Below are 19,548 nucleotides of genomic sequence, written 5' to 3'. Positions count from 1 at the left end.
TTAATAATAACAATAATAATACTCTAACATAAATAACATAAATTAAATAATAATAAATAAAAGTTTAAATTCACATTTTAAATGACTGAACTTTGGTTTTCAGCATTCAATGGATCCAGGCTACAAAGAAAAAGGCATGAGCAAACTTTTTATATCGCCAGAAATCCATTTGTCCACTGTTCCATCAGTCAAATTCAGATACTTGTTGCCAACTCTAAGATTTATAGGCTCAGGCTGGGTTTTGAAATTGCTTTGTATTTTCATTTAACAGCTAGGGCAGCAGCATGTTAAAAAATCTGCCTTGGCCTCCTTGGAGCCTATTTATAAAGCTAATTTGTCTCCCTGGACTTTTTGTTTTTTTGTTTTTTTTTTTTTCCTCCACCTCTTTCAAATACCAGCTCCAGGCTTCTAAACCTTTAACCCCCCTTCTTCATCCCAAGTAAAATACTGTCAGAAACAATGGATGCAGGACAGTGACTATTCTGATGATAAAGTCCTCCGCAGCAGAATGCAAGCCATCTCTCCTGCTGGCGGGAGATGGATTCGCTGCCCTCCCTGCAGACAGGCAGGCACACACACACACAGAGCCCTGGGAAGTCCACATTTACTGTACTGCGTGCCGACTGCCTTGAAGAAACTGTAGCTAACCACCTTATTAGTATTCTTGCCTCCACTGTGTCTCACTTGCAGCATCAGAGCGCTGAGCAAAACGCAGTAGAGCAGGGACAGACACGGCCCTGGCAATCATCTCAATGCAGGCTGCCGAGTGTTGGGGGTGGGGGCATGCAGCGCATCAAGATTAATAACCTTGCCATAATCCGGGGCACCGTGCAAGCAGACACCTCTGCTGATTGACTCGCTCCTGGCTTGATACATCTGCCTCGGGGAGAGGAATCCGGGATCTAGTTCTCACCCCCCACCCCCCTGATTTTGGATGTTCTTTTGATTCTCCACAGACCTGGGAAGGTAACCGCAAGCCATACCATCTGCAGCTCACAGCACCTCTTGGAGGTTACTACTGACAGTTTTCATTACACAGGCTTCTGTGAGTGCTTATGTGTTTGTATGTGTTCCTGCGTGTGGGTGACTGCTTTCTCGTGAAAGAGACTGTGTGAGTGTCCGTCCTGTGTGTGTGAATTTGTGTGACAACCAAAGCAGGTATAACGCACAAGAAGAGATCTCAACAGCGTGAAAATAATCTCCAGGCAGCGGGGCTCCCAATCTATAGTCCCCCACCTCTCACCGCCCCTTCTCTGCCCTACTCCCCCGGCTCCTTTCGCCTTTGATGAGTTTTTGGGTTACTTTTTGGCGGAGTCTCTTGGACACGTTCTTGCCGTTGCTGGTGGATCAAATAAATGGAACCTTTGAAAGTTGATTATTTTTTTCGTATGTGACAAACACGCACAGAGACAGAGAGACAGAGAGAGAGAAGAGGAAAGGAAATTGGAGTGGTGTATGACCAGCTAGAGGATTTAAAATTTTCCTTGGTGAACTTTGAGGATCCACTTGAGAAGGTAAGTCACCAGACCACTCGGCTCTGGTACCTTGTTTTCTTACGATGTTTGTGTTTTCCGGTTCCATATGCAGTTCATAAGCGCACACTTTGCGATTGTAATGCAGAGAGGAGCCAGTGTGTGGCATTTGGGGTTATTCTCATGCCAAAGAGGTTATTTCCATTTCTATTCGAATGATCACCCTGCTTTGTCAGTTTATACACCTCTTCTTAATGTTTCATGGTGAATTCTGGATGTAGGAAATCTGCAAATTTGTGATAAAAATAAAAAGTGCTGCCTCTTTTGAAAAAAATCTCTAAAATTCAGGGGGAAATCATTGAGGTTAGCTGCAGGCAGAAGTACGGAGACAGGAGCAGAATTGACCACATTCAGAGACTGCATGGGATGGCAGTGGGAGTGTAATCAGACTTTTATAATAACTGGAAAGTAGACTCCTGAAGGTCTTTTTTCCAAGAGCAGTTCTATCTGCTCTGGGGAGCACAGCCACTACTAGGAGCAAATGAGAACAAAGTGGGAACTGTTTGTGTTGTCAGCCTCACTTTTGGACTGACTCTTTTTACTGCTTCTCATTAACCCTTTTAAACATCGTTTCCCCTGCTTCAGACCAGCAGTTTCTGTTGTTTGGGAACATTTTCTCTACCATCGCAGTCTCTAGAGAAGGGAGTGTGGTTGAAAATTGCTCCTAATTATGTATTTTGGCCATAAAAGAAAGCAGCATCGGAATTCATGTGACTTCAATCACACGTATTGCTGGACTCAGGCTCCTCAATGATCCCTGGTGGTTACCTGTGCCTTAAATCTTTGCACTTTTCTTTCCTTGAAACTGAAATGAAGAAAACATTTTACCTTTTTTTTTTTTTTGCTCTCAAGAAAGGAAAATACTATTTCACTGTAACTGTGTCTGCATCTCTGTATTTGTGAATATATTTATGTCTGATTTGGCACCTCGCTTCTACCAAATAGGGAAAAAAACTTGTAAATAGATTTCCAAAATGCTGAAATCCCCAAGCGATAGTGCTAGAATGTTGATCTTCTCCGGAACTGTCTATGGTGGTGTATTTGGAGTGGGGACTTTCTGTGGGCTGTGAGCCAACTCTAAAGACTGTTGTGATCATGTTCATGGCAGAGATGACAAGTATGCTAACTAGGCAAAGGAAGGCACACCTAAGCAGTGCTTTCCAACTACTGATGACTATATTTAGCTAAAAGATGCTAATTGCAGCATAAGAGATCTATTCAGACATGACTGATGTAGTCAAAGATTCATAACTGCATCCAAGTTTGGAGATATCAGACCTCATCCTAAAAGAAACTGATATTTCTTCTTCTTTCCTAAAAGGCAAATTATCAAATAAGCAAAGAAACCAAATGTAAAGACAAGGTTATCTCATGACTGTTGTACAGGGATGTTGGAGAAGCTTAACTGCAGCTGCTAAGAGCTGTTCCCTGCCCCCAGCTGCCCTGTGACTGACACTCCACACAGTACTCTAATGGACACTCTGTGGGAAAACTCTGAGACACACGTCAAGATATACCCTTCTTACGGGCTATTATTAACTGGTGTATTTTTTTCATAGATTCCAGCTATTGTTTCATTGTCAGAAAAGGAACATTTTCTTTTTTCTTCTTCTTTTTTTATTTAAGTGGCTACAGCATAGTAGCAGTCATAATTAGAATTTTATATTTCTTTCTAAAGGAGAGGATGAGGTAAGGATCATGAAACTTAAAGTCAGTAGTAGATACATAAATAGGAAACAGAAAGTTTAAGAAGAGAAGGGCAGGGAAGTTCCAGATGCCAACAGGGCACAGCAGGCTATCAGAGGCCTCCCAGACTCTGTGAAGATAGTGATTATTCCTTTCCTTCTCAACTGCTCATTCACCTTCAGCTTCTGATAACTAGTTCTCGGGAGAGCGGACAGTGCTTTGGGTCAGCTACTTGATACTACAACCATTCGGGGAAAAAAAGAGAAGTCCTTCCTAAATGTCATTCTGGAAAACTAGTGCCTCTTTGCTTTGAGACTGTCTAACTTTATCTGCTTCCTTCCCACTCACATTCTCATGCAGTGTGCATGTGGATTTAAACTGGGGGTGTGGGGAAATTAATTGTGTAGATTAATTCTCAGCACTATTTGAAAGCAAATGGATATAATTCTGTCTTTTATTTATTTGAGATTTGATAATTGTAAGGAGAGTATCTTCTAGAAGTTGCAATGTTTTCATTATCAGTTATTTTAGGTTAGTAATAGCAGTGAAGTATCAGTCAACCTGGAATGTTCTGACTTCAGCTGCTACAATGTATAAAGCAAAGCCATTGTATCTCAGGGGCTCCAGATGCTGTTTGTGCAAATGCAACTTTGCCTCACTATGTTTAGCTCAGGTATAGCAACAGTACACAGCTTTTGCTCAGACCTCACTCCAGGGTTCATGGCAGACTTTTTTGAACCTTGAGTTTTGGTAGAGAGTATTTTGAGGTTTAACAGGCTTGGCTTTCTTGCTTAGTGAATTGAAAAGCAAAAAGCAAGGAAGTGGGAGGGATGGGAACTTCCATTTCAGTAGGAATAGTATGTCAACATACCCAGTGAAAACAATGATGTTCCGTCAAAGAAATAGATGTAAGGATATTTTTAAAGAATGAATTGATAAAAGATTGCTTTGAATTTATTGGGGGAGAATAAGGGAACTTCCATTTCCTGCTCTTTTTAATTCTAGTTAGTAGGAAGGCCTTTCTCTGGCTTTTTGCTCAACTCAGCCAACCAGACCCAACTCTCTCCAGTGTTTCTATGCTTTTAATACCCAAGGCACTTAACACATGAATAGTTCCTTCACTCTCAAACAGACAGGGTTGACAGCTGGAAAGTTAGCTACTGAGATCCTTTAAAGGAAGCCAGGAAGATTGTCCAGTTAGTTCAATATGAGAAAGAACTCTTGGCTCTCTGGCTCTGTCAGTAAAAACAAACCAAGCATCCTGACCCTGAGGTTTTGTTTGCTGAGTCATTACTACAGCTTAGAGCTACATACTATCTTAGACTGATACAAGCAATGATGGTACAAACAGGGTCAGAGTTTCAACCTACAGAAGGAAATACAAAATCTTGGAACTTGGGATGGAATAAATAATCTATACAATGGATGTATTATATGCCCTCACTATTATTCCTTACTACTAAAAACAAATTTTCTGGGATCTCCATTATTACAAAAGAAAAGATGATTAACTGTTCTGTGAACTAGATAGGGAGTTTGAAGCTTGCAATAGACTAAATAAACCTATTCAATTATCTATATTAAATTTGGGACCATATAGCAATAACTAAGGCATAGTGGAGACTTGGGCTATAACCAGGAGACAGTAAACTCTGGATTGAGATCAGAAGATATCTGAAAGTGTTGTTTACTGCTTAGTAAGATCCTCAAATATAATTTGGAAATAAAGTATATTTGTCTGATACAATTTTAAATGAAATTGATTAAAGAAGATGTATTTTCTTTGTGATCAGTTATTACTATTTTTTTGCTATAGTTTGGTTATTTTTTCAACTGTTAACTTTACCTCCTCTTGGTAGTTGCCTGGTAGAGTCTCTGTTTGTGTGCATGTTTGTGCATTATATATGCACATATATAATGTATATATATGTAATATATGTGTGTATACATGTACATACATACATACATGTATAAATTTTTAAGTGACTGGTCAGGCTATAGGAGTCATAACATTTCTAGATTCATGAAAAATAGAAAACAGTGTAACTGTAAAATGGTCATTGGTACTGAAATTCCAGATGATTATAAAGGAATAAAGGAAGGAAGAAAGGTAGGAAGGAAGGAAGGAAGGAAGGAAGGAAGGAAGGAAGGAAGGAAGGAAGGAAAAGAGAGAGGGAGGGAGGGAGAAAGGGAAGAAGGGAGGAAGGGTGGAAGGAAAGAAGAAAGGAAGGAAGGTAGGAAGGAAAGATGGAAGAAAGGAAGGAAGGAAGGAAGAAAGGAAGGAAGGAAGGAAGGAAGGAAGGAAGGAAGGAAGGAAGGGGAGACGGAGGTAGGGAGGGAGGAAGGAAGGAAACAAGGTGAAGAAAGACACTGGGACATTCTAACTTCTTGGTAAGGGTATACAGGTTATTACAGAATTTGTAAGATCCTAAAACTAGTCCATAATAAAACTGTACACAAAAATTTGAGTGGCATTTGGAAACTGTATAAATAGGGTAGCATATTTAACTATAATAACAGCCAGGTCTTAATGAGGACAAGCATTATCAAATTGAATTGCATTTATGAGACAGATTAGGATTACAAGGCAGCAATGAAGACAATGTTAACAATGTTAACTTTGTAGTTGAACAGACTTGGAATAGATCATCTCTCAAAGCCTCAGTTTCCTATTCTGTAAAACAAGAACAGTCAATCAAAGATTTCTCTGATGGGTTCATAATTCAGTCAGTAAAACCTTTCATATGAAATTAGATTTATATTGATAGCTCACATTTTTTTTATCAATCTTAATCCAGTTTAAGGAAGAGAAAGACCAATCTAATTCAGGATATTTTTATCCTTATGCAGAGGGCTAAATTGGAAAACATAACTTGAGAGTTAGCTAAAACTGGAGAGACGAAGCTATGTTTCTCTAAGTTGCTTGAAGGATTGATCAGACTTTCTCAGAGCAGCCTAAGCACTTTCCAGATGTTGTTGCACTTACGCTTACAATTGTCAAAATGATACTGAATGTAAGTAGAATCATGTGCCTTCATCCATATGTCGCTACAGAAACAATTCAAATGTCAGCAAATGCTGTTAACATTGCTCTTTATCTACTGTCTCCTTTTGATCACAGACCATGAAAAATATCCATTTATTAGGTAGCTAGCTGAAAGGCACTGCCAGTGTGGTCACTTCTGTGAGACATGCAGGTCTCTCTTCCTTTCCCTTTGCTGCAATTCCAGCATTTGAATGTGGCATGCTGCAATCGCAGGACTGCTCCTTAGTATTTTGACTTGACAGTTTAACAGAATTAAGATGCCTCTTCTAGCATCTGACCCATATGGAGCTATGTCATTGTGTACGACCTTTATTTAGTTCAAGAACATATTGCTAAAGATGTAAAAAGCCTTGTTCCTATTAATGTAGCTAGCTGAGCTGTCAGCGATGAGGCCAATTCTGCTTTGCTAACTCTGCACGGCTGGTACCACTTGACCCAGGTATTTCTGTTCTGCCTAGTCAGCCTTTCCCTGTACATGAACAGAGCTGGGCTCTGCCCTTCAGAATGTGGACTCTTACTATCCAGTAATGAATGGACTCTGCTTTATGTTTGCTTGAAACAAAGATAGAATTTAAACTCCCAGCACTTAAAATTCCATTTTACGTAATCCAGGTCTAGAGCAGCAAAAGAGGGAAAAAGGATGTCAGTGATTCACAGTAACACACACATACTAACACTGCTGCTCTGAGAGCCACAAGCTGGGGATGGAGCTAAAGAAATTTTCTCCACCATATACTGCAGATTATATTGACAGCGCACATCAAGCTAATGCAGCCAGCTATAATTATCACAAAAAACAATAGTTGTATTCTGTGTTCTGGACAGTTATGCAATGTATGTACTCTCTTATAATATTAGTAAATTTGGGAGCTAGGGCAATGCATGAGGTGTTCAGAGCTCTTGCTGATCTTGGAGAGGACCAGGGTTTGATTTCTAGCACCTATATGGAGGTTCACAATAAATTGTAAACCCAGTTCTAAAGGATCTGATGCCTCTTTTGATCACCTCTGGCAGAAGGCATGAAGATGGTACACATACATATTCAAAACACTCATAAAGTATAGAGAAAAAAATTGTAAAAACTTAATGAGGTAACTGCTTTTCTCAATACACAAAGCAAAAGGAGGTTAAATTTTGCCCCAAATATTAGATTTTACATTACATCAAAACTCAAATCTATAAGTTTATTCTTTTACATTATGGTATATATATATATATATATATATATATATATATATATATATAAAATCATTGTTGTTTCTAAGAGATCTGAGAATATTTTCACTTTGAATCAGTTAATACCTGCTATGCAGTACATCATTATTTTATTTTTATGGTAATTAGATGAGTCTAGAGCTTGAGGCAGGTATCTTTTTCTTTCATGATTTTACAAGTCTTATTGCAATGGTTGGCATTAGGTGGGGTATTATACTTCAATTGAAAGTTTGGAGGCATTGAAAGACTGAACATCAAGGGAAGTATCACCCTGTATACCCACTTTTTAGTGATGGAGCTTTGGATAGGTTAACTTTCTGTCTGTACTTCAGAACCCTGACTTGCAGAATTGTAGAATGACTAGGGAAAACCAATCTTATGAACCACCAAGAATAGAGATTGGAATAGGATTTATGCTCATTAAAAAGGATTTCAATATGATACTAAGGAACATCATTTACTTCTAATCACCACTAATAGTAATTATTATTGTATCTTAGAATTTTAGTTTATAAAATTATTTTTGTACATTGAAGGTTTTAAAACAGTTACATGGCATGAACGAACAAATATTAAGTGTTTTTGCCTGTCTGACACACAGATACAAAAGGTCTGAAGAAATTGTGATTTTAGGATGGAACTCACAGATTTGTTATAAAAAGGAGGAAAAGAAACCACATTTTGGAAGCTCCTACATTCGTGTATATGTGTGTGCACCCCTGTGTGTATGGACAAGCATGTGCATGTGAGTGCATGTGGAGGTTAGAACAGCCTTGGGTTTCATTCCTTAGGTACAATTCACCTTTTCTTGAGGCTGCGCCTTTCACTGGCCTGGAACTCACCAAGTGAACTAGATTGGCTGGCCAGCAAATCTCAGCTTCACTTCTTTTTGCCTTCCCAGTAGTGGCATCACAATGTCCACCAACATGACCAGTAATTTTTAGATGAGTTTTGGAAGTGAGTTCAGAACCTCATGCTTTGCAAGGCAAGCACTTTATCCTACAGACTGAGCAATCTTCTCATCTGGGAAGTTTTCTAGTTAAAGAGAAGAAATAATAATCTGCCTTCGACTTGCTTGTGTCAAAGCATGAAAATTTAATTTTAAATCTCTCATTCTTGAACAAAATTTATCTATAGTGTAGATGCAACGAAAATATTCAATTTCATTTCTATGCCATTGTTTTAGCTATACTTTTATATTTATTCAAGTATGTATGTGAGAAACAACTTAGCCTTTTAGTTTGAAGGAAAAATAATCAGTGATGACAGGTTCCAGTACTTTCTTAGTACACGAGACTTTTTATCTTCATATGTGTATTTTATGTGTCAAGTCATAGAATCAAGGATGGAGTAGACAAATTTTCAGGACACATTTGTCAACAATTGCCTAAAATAAAACCTGTGACCTCACATATTGCGAATCTAGTAGAGAATCAATATAGACAATATGTTTAAGTAAAGCAGATTTTCTACACATACCAAGATAATGTTTGAATAAAAGAGTAAAAATGTAAAAGACAAACAATTTGAATTGTTATCCTAATAAAGTAACATATTTTGTTCCAAACCTAGTAGCAAGAAAATAGATTTTTTTTTTGATTTTTGCTTGGTGTAGACATTATATGTCATGACCATAAGCAATCTGGCCTACAGATTTACAGGAGGGCAGAATCCAGCACTTCCTCATTTAAAGAGAAACCATGTTTATATGGTCTCCTTAGGATCTTAGGGTTCTACCAAGGAATCTGGCCTACTGGGAAGTGTTGAGCATCTTACTAGTAAATTCACTTTGACCTCAGTGTCAGAGAATATATGAAGATAGGTTTGAAATGTCAGCAGGTCCACCTTGATACAAGACTTTCCTGAAATAGGATCTAACCAAAAGATCTCTTCTGATTGATGCTACACCTCCCTCATTCTCTTTCATTTTTCTGTCTTCTTGTTCCTCCTTGCCTCCCTCTTCTGTATGTCTTTGGGCTTCAAGGTTGACATTCATTTCTATCATCATTGTCAGCATACCTCCATTCAACACTCTACTCCCACTAGAATCGGCAAAAAGCAACTCTGTTCCTCCTATCTAGTATATTGTTTCCTCTGAGATGCATCAGATGGACAAACATATCTTTAAAAATAATCAGTAAACAAACCTAGTTCTTACATCTGAATTTCAGAACTAAGCCATAAATATCAGTTGAGATCATTTGACATCACTAAATCAAAATTTTTAATGAATAATTAATGTTCTGTATGAAAATATTCTATTCTTCAATTTTTGTAAGCATTTTATTTGTCACTAAAATATTGTCATTACATTGATAAAGGAGAAGTTAACATGATAACCAAAGCAGTACAGAGCAAAACAGAGGCATTCTTGGTTGGAAATTTAATACAGAAAGACAGCTTGGTCAGATACTAAATAAACAGTTCTGTAGAGAGCAAAAATGAAGGAAGGGTTTGAGACCTTTCAGAGTGTTTTGAAGGAAAAAAAAAAGCCCTCAAGATATTCTCAGTGAAGTTGTTTCAGTGCTTTGCTGCTACAAATGCAGCACGGTCATGCAAAACCAAGTTGAATGAACTTGGTTTCCCTGTCCAAAGGAATAGATCATTGCGAACTGTGTAGACGCCTGTGTCATTGCAAATGGTTACACAACCCAGGTGCTCCACCTCCTCCAATTTGAGCCTTTAGTCAGCCTTAAACAAAGTTTGGCCCTATTCTCTATTCTCCCCTTTATTTTCTTTTAGATTTACCAATACCCCCCAGTTAAATGTTTTTTTCCTGAATTGCTGAATGTTTTCTCCATAAAGCACTTTTTCAAAACTTCCCTTATCTTATTTATCGTTGTAAAATGAGAAGTTGGAAATTAAGACATAACAAACACCACTCCCATTTCTTTAACTTCTCTTCCTGTTCACAATTTGTTAATCTCTTTCTTTTGACTCCCTAAAGGGTTCCCGTACCTTGATCTAATAGGTTTGTTGTTGTTGCGTTGCTATTCTGATGTCACGTTCTGGAGGGAAACATATTTAACCATGCAGAGCTTAGACTGGAGAGCTGGTTGAAGACTAGCTTTTGACCTTTCAGTCTTAGCATGACACTTTGGCTTGAGGTTTGAGAGATTTAAGAGGTACTTTCTCTGCTTCAAGGAAATGTTCTCTTTCTTTCAAGCTAGAGCTGGGACAATTGGACAATGAAGGATTTACAAATGTGCTAGCGTTCTTCATAGGGTGTCCTGATACCTGATTTAGGGTCTTGATTCAAGGTAAACTACCAGAAAAACTGAGGAAAAGTGAAGCTCTTTGAAATCAGGGAATTCTAATTCAAACCCCTGTTCAAAACCATAACATCTACTTAAAGAAGTGAGAGAGCTTTGTTTGTTTGTTTGTTTTTCTACCAACTTCTTAATCAGCTATTATGTTAGGTCTCTGCTGTCAGTATTTATGGACATGTTGATTCTGTGTTTCAGAAACAAGAATAGGAAGAGTTCATTTCTTCCTCTGCCCAGGACCGGTCCATTCCCTTTTTCAGTCACTCTCAGTAATGGTTGCTAAATTGCGAATCCAGAATCAGAAGACACATTTCTCTACCTCAGTCATCCTTCCCCACCCCTGTATATCTTAGCAAGAACCCTTCCCATCTGTCATGTGTACTAGGAGGATCATCTTTCCTCTTGGTTTTCCTATACTTTCAGCTTTCTGCCCAGCCTCAACTTCCCAAGGTCAGCCCCAAGTTGACTTTCTCATATGGATGTATCATTATCCCTTTCCTTGTCTGCATCTGTTGTAGTCTCTGCCCTGTGCGCTCCTTGTGTTAAGCAGTTTAGAACTTCACAGTGGTAGTGCCCATTGGTTAGCCCACCAGACTAACTCCTCAAATTCTTGAGTGGGATTGTGACTGATTTGGCTTTAAGACTGCCAAGTTTTCCCAGTCTGCAGACCCACATCAAGCATTTGATAACTGTCTCCAATTTGCTGTGAGTAGATATAAACATCCTTCAGAAGGAGTAATGTTTTATCTGCCAAATCAGAATCACAACTGGCATGCATTCTGTGTTTTTCATTTGTCTACAACTTCATATTCATTTGCTAAGTTTATTCTTTCTGGAAAATTATGAAATACATATTTTTAAAATTGAAAGGTAGATAGATAGAAAGGTAGAGTAATATGGCTGTTAAAAATCTTGGAGCAACCACCTGGATAAACAAATACCTGTAGTTGGAAATATCTCTAAGATGTTCTTTTCTAGGTCATTTAACACCTTCTTTCTTAAGGAAACATGTGTGTGTGTGTGTGTGTGTGTGTGTGTATGCTTAGATATGTCTTTAAAAGCTGTGTAAACTTTAAATTTCTAAAGTTCTATGCAAATGATAATTTTGTTATGATTTATTCTAAAATTATTTATGGATTATACTACTTATATTTGTGTAACCCAGTAAAACAAACAGCTGATTAAGGGGCAATCATTTCCCAGTTTTAAAGCACAAATATTATGGATGATTATGAAATAGAGCTTTAGAAACAGATGTGTGCAGCAGCCTTGTTTGTGTGTCTGGTGAGATACAGTATAACCTGGCTAAATTACACTAATGAGTAGGAGACCCATTACAAATCACCACGTTTTCCCAAATATTGGAGAAGCAACATTAAGAAAAAAAGAATATTAAGCAAGATACTTGATATAAGAGGAAGAAAAACCTTCAAATAAACCTAAAAGACACGAGCTATGTACACACACACACACACACGCACACACACACACACACACACACCTGAATGCACATATACCCACATGCAGTGAGTCAAATTTTATATTTATTTTATTTTTTTGATTTTCTGAGACAGGATTTCTTTGTATCTTTGGAGTCTGTCCTTGAACTAGCTCTTGTAGACCAGGGTGGCCTTGTACTCACAGAGGAATCACCTGCCTCTGCCTCTCTAGTGCTGGGATTTAAGGCATGCTCTAACACCACCCAGAAAGTCAAATTTTGTTATATGTTCTGAGGATTGTTGTACCCTCACAAACATATTAATAGGTACTGTCACTTGGGATTCTATCAGATTTGATGGTCTCAGTAATTATTCTGTATATATTCTCAGGAAGCAAGATCCCTACTTCCCATGTTCACACACACAAACACACACACACACACACACACACACACACACACACACAGGCACGTATATCTCAAGTTCCTTGAGATTCTATTTTTTAAAAATCAAAAGACATATGCATTTCAGATAATTTTTATGGGTCATTTTCACTCTTTGAATACCCATTTGAAACAGGATTTGAGAAGATAAAGGCTTTACCTTAGACGTGCTTGTAGTCTTTCAGACATAGGGTCAAAATTATGCTTTCAAACTATGTTTAAATCATCTACATAATTTAAAGATACTTCACATTTTTTACTTTCTTTTCTTCCTTTCTCATTGTTATCAGGCTTTGTTTGGAAGGTCAGCGCAACACAATTTTCCCCTGTGCGCCATCATTTCAAGCTGTATTTACATTTTACTTTGAACCACACAGCTCATTTCTTAACTAGGAAGTAGATGATCCTTCCATAACTCTGGTCTTCTTGGCAGGATAGAACTTCTGAACTATGTTCTATCTCAGTTTTTTCTTGGGTTATATTTGAAAATCCTTTTGTTTATCTGCTTATGAACTTGTATTATGCTGTTTACAGCTTCAGATGGAAGATCCAAATAAACAGTTGCCATGTCTCTACAGTATTTAGTCAGTCCTTGCTGTGTAATGGATTTACCAAGTATGTCTTTTGAATGGCTCAATAAGTTATGTTGATCTGAAGATCAAAAATGAAACCGAATTCTAGCATCATGTAAACATCAAGTACAACACATGTTAAATCTTATTTGCAGAAGTCTGTCCATCTTTTTCTTCTATATCTCATAAGTTTGTGAAGATTGCACAAGACAAAGTCTATACACCATGATCTTTCGTTCCCAGATCCAATATAATCTCTATCACCCTCACATACAAAAGTCAATGGATTTTCATCCTTTAAAATGTCCTGAATGAATGAAGACAGTCTTAGATACATGAACAGTGGAAAATGAAATATTCCTCATAGAAATGAAGAGAAAGATAGTATAGCCTTCAAAGGGGCATGAAGGAGAACTGTCAAAAGGCTTGCAGACAGAAGGTATGAACTGGGACATTTTATTTGGCCTTTCCCGCCCCAATAAATCTCCACAGACAGTTTTGCACCATAGATGCATTTGATGGCTACACGTCTGTGAGAAACTAGACAGAAAAACATTGCAAGACAGCATTGCAAACAATAAATGACAGCATAATTTTACTGGAACTAAATCATACAACTATTAATTCGAGCCTTATCTTTTGCACAATTTTGCCCTCTTAACATTATTGCATTGGAAGAGGTGAGTCAATTTAGGGTGATGGAGGAAGGCAGGGTAGAGTTTGTTATCAGATACTATCAAATCTAAGCTTTAACGATGTCCATTGTCAGAGACTAAGCTGCGGTTTGTGTCAGCTGTATTTAGAAACAGTATTTTCCCCTCAGTGGAAAGAACGGAAAGGATTGACTATTTGGAGGTCAGAAGGAAGAGATTAACTGGAAAAATTTTCAGTTGCACAGTTATATTTCATCTGTTCACACATCATTAGATTCAGGCATTTATCAGATTCGTAGGGTTGTCAAATAGAAAGTCATTATAGGAAGAGTATTTGTGATTAGATCTTCCCCTTCTTAAATGCTGGACATTGAAACCCTATTTCAAAGGTCTAATTCTTGCAAGTCTTAAACTATGAGCAAAGATTTCTACTCTACTTATAGGAAACACTGGTAGAGGTCATTTGAGCTGTACTGTGATGTGCATGGAAAAATGATTTGAGGAAGTGGAATTTTATTGCCTGCGTCCCACTGACTTGACTTCAGAAGTAGAAGCTGGTGTTATAAAACAGGCTCTCCACGATGATTATGGCCACATAGAAGATTTCTGTACATCAGGCAGTGAAAATGGGTGACTCATTTCTGTAAAAGATTTTCTGCCTTTTTTTTTTTTTTTTTTAAACACCAAGTTCTGAGATGTCATTGCTACTATGGGACTTTAAGGAGTTGAATTTCTTTGCCCAAGTTGTTTTTCCATTATTTCACGAATGGGTGTATCTCTTTATGAAGAAGTTCTGGCAATTTAAAATTGAAATTAGATGCATAGGAACTAAAATGATAAGAATAATCTCATCAACAGAAGGGGGCTCTTTAAAAACAGGACTAAATTTGGGGTATGCTTTAATCATGTAGCTATCTTTTGGAGGTAGAACAATGGTCTGGCATGAATTATGATGGAATGGAAAATGAAATTTGTGGGTCCTCTTATCTCCTCAACAAACTTTCTTCCCTGGTTCTTTTTGGCTTAGCAGTAAATTCCAGTTTTGTTCTGAATGCTATCAAAGCAATAGACAAAGTAGAGAGGTTCAATTAATTACAATAAAAGTAATATGGAATGTGGTCCTGTCACATCTTTAAAATAATGACTTCTTTGAAATGATGTATGTATACCTTACACAATTGCCACAGAAAAGCATCTAATATACTTTACAAAAACAAACACTACCATATATCCAAGGCTTAAGCTGTTGTTAGGTCTCATAGATATGTAAAATACCCCATACTGTTTTTTTTTCTTTTACAAAGATATGTAAAGAATGGTATTTGAAGAATCTGGGAAGTCTTCTATTAACCTCCATGCTTAATTTGATAAAATTCACTGTTTTCCATATTTATTAAAGTATGAAACACTGTTTTTACTGTTTACATTTAGTAAATTAACAGTGCCCCTTTAAAGCCCTGTAGGAACAGTGACTTATATAACAATTGTACTGTGGAAGGAGACCTGCTTACTAGCTGATCCTCATGTGATTCATATGTGAATGTATAAAGATGAAATGTTGCTTTATGACACAAGTCCCTGAGGAACCTAATCATCTTCAATAAGTTGCACAGAGCATGCTCTTAGATGTGTTAGGGTTAACCATTATTCAATCATGATTTCATATTGGGAAATCAACCACTTCTGCTGTTAGAGGTCAACTCACTCTCTTTAATAATGGAATATGTGGCCATTTGTCCATGGTAACAGCATTGACATTTCCATTAAATACGACTGTAGAAACATGTTGATGTTTCCTAATATGCATGTTGTCTTATATGTGCAATAAGCAGTGTATAATAATATCATCTTAGATCAAAGCATTTTTAACCATATAGCCTTTCCATCACTTTCAGTGATTGAGATTGCGTAAAGGGGCAGCATCCATAACTGGGTCTTAGTGAATATTGAGGAACATAAACCTTGTGAACTCCTAATAACCAGAGTCTTTCAGGCATTGTCAGCTTTCCTGGAGGACCAGGTAGCCTCTGTGTTGGCTAAGAGAATTCATTGGTTTCTAAAATGCAGGATAACCATGCAATGCATTCAGATACTGCTTCTTTCCCTAACACCTCTGCCTCAAAACAAAACAACACAAAACAAAGAGCAGGCAAGAATAGAAAGAGTATTCTTAGCTGAGCCAGCATGATATGAATGCTGCATTACCAGCTGCTCACTGAGCCGCAGCTGAGCAGATCTGCGGTCTTCGAGCTGCCCCACATCCTCCCTTTAACACTGACTGCAGAAATTCTGTTCCCAAGCAGGAAGTCTAACTTCCTCAGGTTGAACGATCTTTCCAATCTCCACAGGATGGGAACTACCAGGACACAAATGCACAAACGGGAGGAATGTCTTTAGGCCCATCATCATAATAATGAATTCTCTTTTATTTGTTTGTTTGATATTTGAGACAGGGTTTCTCTGTGTAACTGCCCTGGCTGTCCTGAGACTCACAGAGTTCCACCTCTCTCTGCCTCCTGAGTACTGGAATTAAAGTGTTTGCCACCACTGTCTTGCATGAATACTTGTATTTGTACAGCTCATGATCCTGGAGTCCTTCCCGATGTAATACAAAAATAGGGGATTAAGCAGCATAGTGGATATTAGTTTGTAGTTGAATGGTGAGGTTGAGGGAAAAAGGGCAATGGGGCCAAAGGCCTTGACAAGATATCACTTTCAAGGTCAGAGGCTGTCCTGTATATATGTAAGACAGAAAGAAGTCAAGAAGATTTCTAAAGTCTCATTGATTTCTTTGCAAATAAAATCTTGAGGGAAGTGTGTTAAACAGACTCCCATACCTCTGCGTATTTCCACCAATTGTGAGAGCTCTACAGTCTTCAGGTAAAACGATGCCAACTACAGGGGTTATGGATAAGATACTCTATGACAATGTTTAGTGAGTCTCAGTGTACTTACAGAAATGTCTAGGGACCAGACAAGAGGCTCAAAATTTATCTCACATTTTTAGAGTGGGTTCGAGGACAGCTGCAGGCCCATGGGTTGTTACTGAGTAGCCATGGTGGACCTGTGTCCACGAATGCAGCTAACTCCTGTAGAGGTGGTCCATTAGCCTGTTATTTAGTAACAAGAGCAACAGAGGGAATTGATATACTTTTAGCTGGGAATCTAAACATAGAATTATGGGTTAGTAAGAAAGACTTTAAAAAAAAATTGACAACCATGGAAGCCAGAATTAAAATTCATGCTACTTTTCTTCTTTCAGAATCACTGATTTTAATTTAAACCTATCGTGAAAACTGCAGAAACATCAAGAATGGCAGGATTTGACTGAAATTATTGAGGGAAATAGAAAAGTTACACACGCTTAAGAGTAGTATTTTCACCCTTATTTTCGTCAGTGAAGATGTTGTAGCATTATTTGTGACATCAGGATAGATATGGGGTATGGAGAATAGAAGACACAATGTGACCATTTGTAAAATCTCCCCACTCTTTATATACCATCCTCTGAAACAAGTGATAGATCCCTCTTCTTTCTCATGAACTACCCAGGTATGAGGAGTTAGTACCCGGGATAGTGAAGTACTTTGCAGGAGAACGTGCAGACCATAGGCTTTTTATTATCTTCTTCTTCTCCATCACAGAGACTAACATGATCTCAGTGTTGAATTTGCTTTCATTATTTTGGATTTAGATTGTAGTGGTTTTACTTTTAAACCCTGTCTAGAAAGTTGGTCATGGGGACAGCATCTTAGAGGGTACTAGAGATGGAAGAACCTGCTTGTGTGCCTGTGTTTGGGTAGAGATAGGATGAGCACGTGTTTGTCTTCAGTGTGTATTTTACCTTTTTTATGTTTATCTTTATTTTCTTGTCCCATTCTTAAACCGTTCTTAAAATTATAGAATAGCTCCTAAATCATGAGTAACTTTGATGTTACAATATTGTTTCATTAATTAAAAATCAGGTAATGTCTGATGCTGATACAGTTCTATGACAGCAGTACTTCCTGTCATCTTATTCTTTTCCTTTCCAAAGAAAAATATTTGGGACTTCTATGTTGATCGGAGTGGCATATAACTCCTGGGATCTAGCCATTTCCCTCTCTGAAGCTGAGCCTCCAATGTAGCAGGGACTGTAAGTATGTACTGCCATAACCTATTCGAAAAGTACTGCTTCAAATCGTCCATTGCAGAACTATCAAGTCCTGCTTTGCTTCACCCCTAACTTATTGTAATCAGATTCATATCAGAGTGTTAATGAATGTACTGATTGATTTTTGTCAATTAGACACAAGTTATGCATTTCTTGGAAAAGGGAATTTTAACTGAGAAAATGCTTCCTTAAGCCTGGCTTATAGTCAAGTTCATAAGCCATTTTCTTGATTAACGGTTGATGAGGGAGTGTCTAATGCTCTTATAACCCTTGTGGGCCTTGTCAGCCCTGGGCAGGTGGTCCTGAGTTGTATAAGAAAGTGAACTGAACAAGTCATGAGGAGCAAGTTAGTGAGCAGCATTCCTCCCTGGCCTCAGTTTCAGTTCCTGACTCCAGTTTCCTCTCTTGAGTTCCTGCTCTGAATTCCCCAGCTAATGCAACTGTATCCTGAGATCAATTCTTTTATCCCCCAGTTGCTTTTTGTCAAGGTGATTTATCACAGCAATAGAAACCCCAAAAGACCTAGTAATTCAAGATATTATGTTACTTTTTTTTTTAAAAGGAAAGTAGTATTTTGCTGTACAATGAAAACCATTGTAAGTGTAAGTTTTTACACTTAATATTGTCGCTTATGAAATGAGAAAATTTTCTGAGGGGAGTACTGGTGATTAATAGTGGTCAGTCCTTCAGATGGCCTCCATTTTTTAGGTCGATCAAAAATACTGAAAATTTACCTAAATAGAACTTCTTAGCACATTGTATTTTAAAATGATTATTCACTGCACTTTTTTTTCCATCCCAGAGCATCCAAGCTCCTGAACAGAAAAGTCCTACCGCTTCAGCACAATGGACCATTTCAACCCACCCTTTCTCATTGGCTTTCACTTTCATGGAACAGAGTCAGCCAGTGGTCAGTGGTGCCCTGTGGAAAGGACTCCACTTTTTCACTGTTTTTTTTTTTTTTTTTTTTTTTTTAAATGATGTACTCCTGAAGCTGACCACTAGATGTCTCTATGATTACATGCTGGACCAAATCAGACACATGGTCTAGCACAGCAGTAAAACTCAGCACAAGGCCCAAACTCCAGATACCTATTCTCACTATAATAGTCTGGTCTGCAGTAAACCAAGGTGGTGTTTCTAGATGCTCTGTTTGATGGTGCCTATGTGATTATGTAAACAATTAAGTCCATCTGTCCCCAAGAGATCCTGTGAGTGTGAAAATTCAGTTGCAACCGGTCATTGGCAAGTGAATATGTATGTGTGTGTGCAAACTATTCAGAATACCACAGTAATATACATGCATAAAGATTATGAGGTGATGATTAGCTTTCAAAACGAAACATGATATCTTTGGGTGGAATTGTCCCAAGCTCTCTGGCTACAGCTGTCCTCCCCGTTACACCTTGGTTTGTGGAGCTATAATCCTTCAGAGTCCCTTCCCTCTTTTTCATTCTTCTTTCAGTCATTTTTTTTTCTATTATTTCTTTCAAAATTAACTTTATCTCAGGAAATAACAAGATTTTATATTGGAATTTGTTTT

At 37.9% G+C, this 19,548-nt stretch overlaps 1 protein-coding gene across 4 annotated transcripts in view; it reads left to right on the top strand.

Annotated features, from left to right (window-relative positions):
- Positions 1 to 700: 700 nt before the first annotated feature.
- Positions 701 to 19,548, top strand: part of Lrrc4c (leucine rich repeat containing 4C) — a 1,358,757-nt gene continuing 1,339,909 nt past the window's right edge. For 3 of the 4 annotated variants that reach the window (XM_085696657.2, XM_085696656.2, XM_085696655.2), the window contains exon 1: positions 702 to 1,514. The gene's annotated coding sequence lies outside the window, so the exon portion shown is untranslated. Of the gene's footprint in view, positions 1,515 to 19,548 lie in introns of all 4 variants that reach the window. The other variant, XM_085696658.2, reaches the window with a different exon arrangement.

Source organism: Myodes glareolus, chromosome 10 (assembly GCF_982192425.1).
Source record: "Myodes glareolus chromosome 10, mMyoGla1.1, whole genome shotgun sequence".
NCBI classification, from domain to species: domain Eukaryota; kingdom Metazoa; phylum Chordata; class Mammalia; order Rodentia; family Cricetidae; genus Myodes; species Myodes glareolus.
Note: the sequence above shows the minus strand (reverse complement) of the source record. Positions and strands in the feature narration are given on the sequence as shown.